The sequence below is a fragment of the Mesoplodon mirus genome (assembly GCF_964341445.2).
Source record: "Mesoplodon mirus genome assembly, chromosome: 11".
Lineage (NCBI taxonomy): Eukaryota > Metazoa > Chordata > Mammalia > Artiodactyla > Ziphiidae > Mesoplodon > Mesoplodon mirus.
The window spans coordinates 94,479,949-94,486,919 of NC_138987.1; the positions used below are offsets into that span (position 1 = coordinate 94,479,949).

General features: G+C 47.4%; 1 long non-coding RNA gene across 1 annotated transcript; it reads left to right on the plus strand.

Annotated features, from left to right (window-relative positions):
• Window positions 1-3,260: 3,260 nt before the first annotated feature.
• LOC309812202 lies at window positions 3,261-6,110 on the plus strand. The gene is made up of 4 exons (XR_014295297.1): window positions 3,261-3,626; window positions 3,778-3,840; window positions 5,164-5,214; window positions 5,895-6,110. It is a non-coding gene; the product is annotated as an uncharacterized lncRNA (long non-coding RNA).
• Window positions 6,111-6,971: the final 861 nt, after the last annotated feature.

Below are 6,971 nucleotides of genomic sequence, written 5' to 3' on the forward strand. Positions count from 1 at the left end.
ACTTCATTGCACAGGCCTTGCCAAGGAAATTTAGTTTCCAGAAAAACAAAATGTGTGTGTGTTTGTGTGTGTGTGTGTGTGTTCCCTCTGCCTTTAAGGAGAAGACTGTAAAGTTGCCACACTTCCTGGGACAAAACTATGAGCTCAGGGAGATAACAGGGCCTGGGGCACAAATGGTGGAGTTGGTTGAGAGCGGAGGCCCCAGCATCAGGGTGCCCACAGGTTTGCTTCCTGATTCTATAACATTTACTGTGTGACCTTTCATAAGTTCCTTAACCTCTTTGTGCACGGTTACTTAATCTGGAAAAGGCGAATAAGATTGCCTGAGGTTTGGTGTTAGGCTAAAGTAACACATGCCTACGGCAAGAGTTAAGCACCCGATGAATATTAGCTGTTATTATTACTATTACTGAGAGGTTTCCCTCAGTGGTATTGTCAGCCCTGTGGTTTCTGAGGAGCAGGAATCAGCTGTGACCTTTTAAGTAAAGAAAACTGAAACCAAAAGCCCCCATGGGCTTTGACCCTGCGATGGGAGTTGTGCGTATGTGTAAAGGCCTCCTGTCCAGGTAACGGTGGTGACTTCACTGCGCTCTGAGGCCTACTTAGGTGAGCCAGCCCCACAACCCTGTGTTCTCTCGGCCTGCTTTGCGTCTATGGGGAGGGTTAGTCGGTGCTCAGCCAAGGACGCATCGCAGCTTCATACCGCCCCCTGGCGGACTGGGAAGGTCATTCGCAGGAGCCAGGTCCTCACAGTCAAGAGGTCCTGCGTGTTCGCAGCATCGCGGCGGAGCGTGAGTGTCTTCGGGTAAATCGTTGTCATTGAGTCTCTCAGCCTCTAGGCTCCTCACCAGAAAAATGAGGACAATCACGACTCCCGCACAGGACCGTGGTGAGAATCCAATGAGATAGTGGCACATGTGAAATCTTACAATTTTAGATATTTCTGTTATGATAATAGTTGTACTAGTTATTATCATTCTGATCGACGATTCTCTTCCAGGGACCCGCTAGAGTTAGAAGACTGTTCGCATTAGGGCTCTCCCTCAGCGTCAACGTCACCAGCAGACCCCACTACTATTCTTAGTCCCGCACCCTGACACACAGTGGCATTTCGGGGGCTCAGTAAAGCATTATTTGGCTCCAGCCTAGAGGACAAACTTGCAGCTTTGGGTGCTGCGATCTGGTGGAACTAGAAGCCCTGCCCCTAGTGCTAATGGGGCAAAGGACCCTAACGTCGCCAAGGACCTCACTGATGGTTTCCTCCGAACTCTTCCTTACTTCCTCTCCCTCCCGCCACGCCCCCCACCCCCCCATCCCCCTCCCCCCTCTTTCCCCTCCTTTGCTTCAGGGCAGTCTCATCGCTTGTGGGCGAGGCTGTTTTCTTCCCAACCCACTGGGAATGCCTCCTTTGGGACCTGGGCCTGAGGTTGTAATAAATGCCCAGCAGAGCTGCGGTCCGGCACCCTGGGGCCTCCCCACCTCCGCTAGCCTCCCGCGCTCCCCGCCCCGGCATCAGCATCATGCTCGGGAAGGCCCTGCTCCTCTCCGCCTGCTTCGCCCTGGCGGTGACTTACCCCGCACTGCTTCAGGGTGAGTGCCTGTTGGGAGGTCTTCTGGAGAACAGGGCTTAAGTCCATTCACTGTGTGTGTGTGTGTGTGTGTGAGCTATGAGGCCTTGGGCAAGTTGAGTGGCTTGATTAAGGTTGTGTTTTGCATCCACCTCATACAGGTAGTCAGGCTGGGTCAAATGGAATTAGGGTTGGTGATGAGAGGGCTCTTGAGGTTTCCCTGTGGTCCCCTTAACTATCAGGTGCTAAAGAGGCTTCACTCTATTTGATTCAGGTTAAAAAGTCCTTGGGTGTACTCTCACTTTACTGGAGAGTAAGATTCAAAGTGCTTTAGCCGCTGGCTGGGTTACATGCAGTGGGCATCAGTGGGTCTGGAGCAGAAACTTGTGAGTCATATTGAGAGAGGAAGGAATCCCTGTCTCCTGAACCAGAAGAAGGCTGCTTTCCCCCCAAGGCTCTTTCTCTTCTAGTCCTTCCTGAACTCAGATCAGTTTCTCAAGAGGAGGGATATTCATTCACTTGCACTAAAATGGTGATTATACCCTCCACTTCCTCCTAGTTCCCCTTCTGTTAGCTCTCAATTTATCGGCTGCTGGGTTTGGGTCCTTTACTGCATATGAATGAATGACAAAGCAAATTACTAAATTAGAGAGCTAATGATTTTGACCTCATTGGCAGGGTGCCCACAACCTGCTGGACTAGGCAGCCATGAGGACTGTAGGTCTTTCACTGCAGCCCAAGCAGACCCAGGTTGTAGGCTCATCAGGCCTTCATGGTTATGATGCTTTTATGGTTCACAAGACCCACAACGTCTGGATTGTGCATTCTCTGGGACAGACTGGAAACTGAAGAGCTAGATGTAGCCCATTAAATGAAAATGGTAGGAGTCCCCATTTTAGAGTCCATTTCATTCTTGCTTATGCACCTTGGAAATAGCTGTTTTCCTTGCTCCTTTCCCCCACTTATATTTTTAGTTTTCAGGAAACTGAAAGAATTATATAGAGGGGTTTTTGAAATTTTATTCCACTGCAGTCTGACTGATTCACATTTAGAGGCACAATATCAAATGCTCCTTCCTAAACCGACCCCTCAAAGGAGGGTGGAGTAGGGGACAGTGAGCATATTCCTAGGTGGCAGTTAGTCTTCTGGACATGCTAGCACTTGGTAGAAGAGAAACTTGTGGGGAGACCAGTTTGATTCAATATACCCTTTTCTGTTCCATGGTTTCCCTGGAAAAAGATCTAGCTGGGAATGGAAGGGTGTGGAGATGGTGGAAACATTCTCACAAGAAAGTACTTGAGCTGTTTTTTTTCTTTTTGGTTCCTCTAGAATTCATCACTGACTTAGAGTCAACCATTGACCTGGAGTCAACCACTGGCCTAGATCTGACCACTGGCCTACAGTGGACCACTGGCCTAGAGTTGACCACTGGCTTAGAGTTGACCACTGACCCAGAGTCGACCACTGGCCTAGAGTCAACCACTGACCCAGAGTTGACCACTGGCTTAGAGTTGACCACTGACCCAGAGTCGACCACTGGCCTAGAGTCAACCACTGACCCAGAGTTGACCACTGGCTTAGAGTCGATCACTGGCCTAGAGTCGACCAGTGGCTCAGAGTCTACCACTGACCCAGAGTTGACCACTGGCTTAGAGTCGATCACTGGCCTAGAGTCGACCACTGACCCAGAGTTGACCACTGGCTTAGAGTCGATCACTGGCCTAGAGTCGACCAGTGGCTCAGAGTCTACCACTGACCCACAGTCGACCACTGGCCTAGAGTCAACCACTGACCCAGAGTCGACCACTGGCCTAGAGTCGACCACTGACCCAGAATTGACCACTGGCTTAGAGTCGACTGCTGACCCAGAGTCAACCACTGGCCTACAGTGGGCCACTGGCCTGGAGTCAACCACTGACCCAGAGTCGACCACTGGCCTAGAGTCGACCACTGGCCTAGAGCTGACCACTGACCTGTCAGACCTGACCACGCACCATGACTTCACTGAAGATGCAGAAACAACAACTGACGGGTATTTGGAGAACACACAGACTTTTGGTAAGTGAGGGTTCTGTCCTCAGAGGAGGCCTGGGCAGCAATTGGTAGGCTCCCTCTTTTACATTTCTGAGGGAAAGCCTGCTTTTGTCCAGTGTACTTGATTTCCAGCATATGTCTGTGACAATTCCTGTCCTCCATTTTGTTTTCCTAGAATTGCCTACTAATGTGGAATTAAACACCCTGAGCTCTAAGGAAGAAGCCACTGAGGTCACAGGTGAGGATTCCTCTCTTCAGAAATGCAGAAGTTCCTCCCTGCCTCCCTTTCCTTATTTATAGTTCTTTACATAGGAAAGTCCTATGGCAATTTACACATTTGGGGCTACTTTTGCTGCTTTGTTCTCTGAGGTGGAGTAAACTTAGCCAAAAGTTCATTGAAACTTGAGGAAAGTTGAAGTATTTCCCAGAACGCCAGGAACTGCAACTGGTTGAACACCAACATAGCTCCAGCCCCAAGGTCTGACCTGATCTGATCTCTGGGACCTGCCTTCTGGGCTTCCCTAAAGAGGACAAGCTCCTTCATGTCTCTGTAGGGTCGATGGACGTGGTGTCAAAAAAGGGGTTAACAATTTCCTTTTCATTTCCAGTTGATTACAATTCATTTCAAATAGAGAACTTTTGGAGTAAAGGTTACGCTAAGTGTAAATCTTATCTGAATATAGACTGAACAGACGATAGAGCGATTTAAAAGCTTCATGAATTAAGCAGTGTCCCTATCTCTGCCCATCCCTCTCTCAAGCCACCATCAGTTTTCAAATTTCTGTCTGCCGCTCAGCCAAGAAGTCATAAGATTTCAATGCCTTCTACCTCCGCAAACAAACCCCAGTAGTCTGGGGGAATGCCTGAGATTTTTGCTAAGAAAGACCCTTGGGCCTTACTTACAAAAGCAAATTTCTAAACACTCTGATTCTTATGTCTATAAATAATAGCTAACATTTATTGAGACCTACTGTATTCCAACACTGCTTAAAGCGTATAGGGGATTGCAGATAGTAGTTGGAGAAATCTAGAAATTGTATTTTAGGGAGGCTGAAGGGCCTGTTAAAAAAAAAGGTTGGGGCTTCCCTGGTGGCACAGTGGTTGAGAGTCCGCCTGCCGATGCAGGGGACACGGGTTCGTGCCCCGGTCTGGGAAGATCCCACATGCCGCGGAGCGGCTAGGCCCGTGAGCCATGGCTGCTGGGCCTGCGCGTCCACAGCCTGTGCTCCGCAACGGGAGAGGCCACAGCAGTGAGAAGCCCACGTAATGCAAAAAAAAAAAAAAAAAGGTTGGATCTCTCAGGGACTTCTAAGTGTGAGTGGAGACCAGCCCTTTAACTAAATCCTTCTCATGAAGTGCACTTGTGTTTCATTTCCACTGGTAGGATTTCAGGCATGGCAGAGTGCCTTGGCAGTTAGAAGAAGGGAGGTTTTTGTGTCATAGACTCAGTGGAGTCCTATGTTTACTAGGGGGCTACTTAAGTCTGTGAGCTGAATGACAGACACACTGTGAGTGATCCTTACTGGAAGTGAATAAAAACCTTCTCTTTACTTAATTATAGAGGAGCCCAGCACCTCCACGGGAAGCAACGAGTCCAACACAGTGTTTTTTGGTAAGTTTCTTCTCTCTTGTCTCTGGTATCTTATTAGGGATTTGACACCATTTTCAATGCTGGTTTTAGTCCACTGGGAAAGGATTCCAATTTAAAACTTTCCAGATGCTGAGATCAGCTATAATTCTAACATGGAGGTGAGAAAGACAGCCTCTTTCCTCTCTGAGGTTTGCCGTCCAAGTCTAATTGTTTTGGATTTTCAGTCACCAAATAGGCATAGGATAAACAAGTATTCTCCCTTGAGTTTTCCAAGATTTCCTGTCTCACTAGGATGTGTATTCCAGTCCAGTCCATGGAATCTTTTTAAGGGAGAGCCTGAGGAAAAGGCATCAGATTTTCTGATTCATAAAATATATAATTCAATTAAAAGCTGTAAAGCCTAGGAGCTCTGAATCAGGAGGTCCCGGTTTTAATACTTTGCCTCACTCCTGGCTTTTTTGGAAATTTCTGAAGTAATTTCTTCAGGCATTAAAATGGATACCTGGACAGTGTGCAGGTATCTTGCTTAAGGCTCAAAGAGAGGGAAGGAGAATAAGGAATTTACACCTTAAAGAAATTAAATCATGCGCCCACTGTCACAGCGGGAAATGAGAAAGATGAGCCTGATCTTTTGAGCACTAGGTTTTCTTGTTTCTCTTGGCAACTCATGTTTTCATTTTTGTTTTTGTTTTGCTTTTTAGTTTAGAAAATGAAGTAGATTCTCATTACCTGTGACCATCGCTCTACTAACCGCAACTTTCTAAGAAGATTCTGAGCCTCTGAACAAGCCTTCCATTCCATTATAGGAGCTTGAATAATTGTAAAAGACTAGTGAGACATAGGAGGTACCTACTTGAGGATAAACAGAGTGGCAGGAATTATACACAGACAGAAGGGGGGCATCTCTTAACCATGTCCCATTTAATAGGGGCTCAATAAATGTTCATTTGTACTAAATTTTGAGAGGGGGTTTTTATTTTATGAGGCAACATATTGCTTAGTTGCCTTGTTTTAGAACCAATAACCATTTTATTCCTCTCTGATAAATACTTTATAATCAGGCGCCAACTCCTAATGACCACAGGAAAGCGTGAAATGAGCCTATGGAAAGTATATTGGTTTTCCTATTCCTAGTATAACAAGTTACCACAAACTTAGTAAATTAAAATAACATGGGCTTCCCTGGTGGCGCAGTGGCTGAGAATCTGCCTGCCAATGCAGGGGACGTGGGTTCGAGCCCTGGTCTGGGAAGATCCCACATGCCGCGGAGCAACTAGGCCGGTGAGCCACAACTACTGAGCCTGCGCGTCTGGAGCCTGTGCTCCGCAACAAGAGAGGCCGCGACAGTGAGAGGCTGGCGCACCGCAATGAAGAGTGGCACTTGCTCGCTGCAACTAGAGAAGGCCCTCGCACAGAAACGAAGACCCAACACAGCAAAAAAAATAATAATAATAATAACATAAACCTATTATTTTAGTTTTGTAGCTCAGAAGTCTGAAAGGCATCTCACTGGACTGAAAAGGATGTGTTGGCAGGGCTGAGTTCCTTTCTGAAGGCTTTCTGGAAACCTCCATTTTCTTGCCCACCTTCCTTGGCTGTCTTGCATCTTTGAAGCCAGCAAAGGTCGGTTGGTTCTGACAGTACGTCACAGAGTCACCAACACCGACTCTACTACCTCCCTCTTCCACATTTGAGGACACATTAAGCTCCACCCGGATAACCTAGGATAATCTCTATTTCAAGGTCAACTGATTAATGACCTTAATTCCCCCTCTACC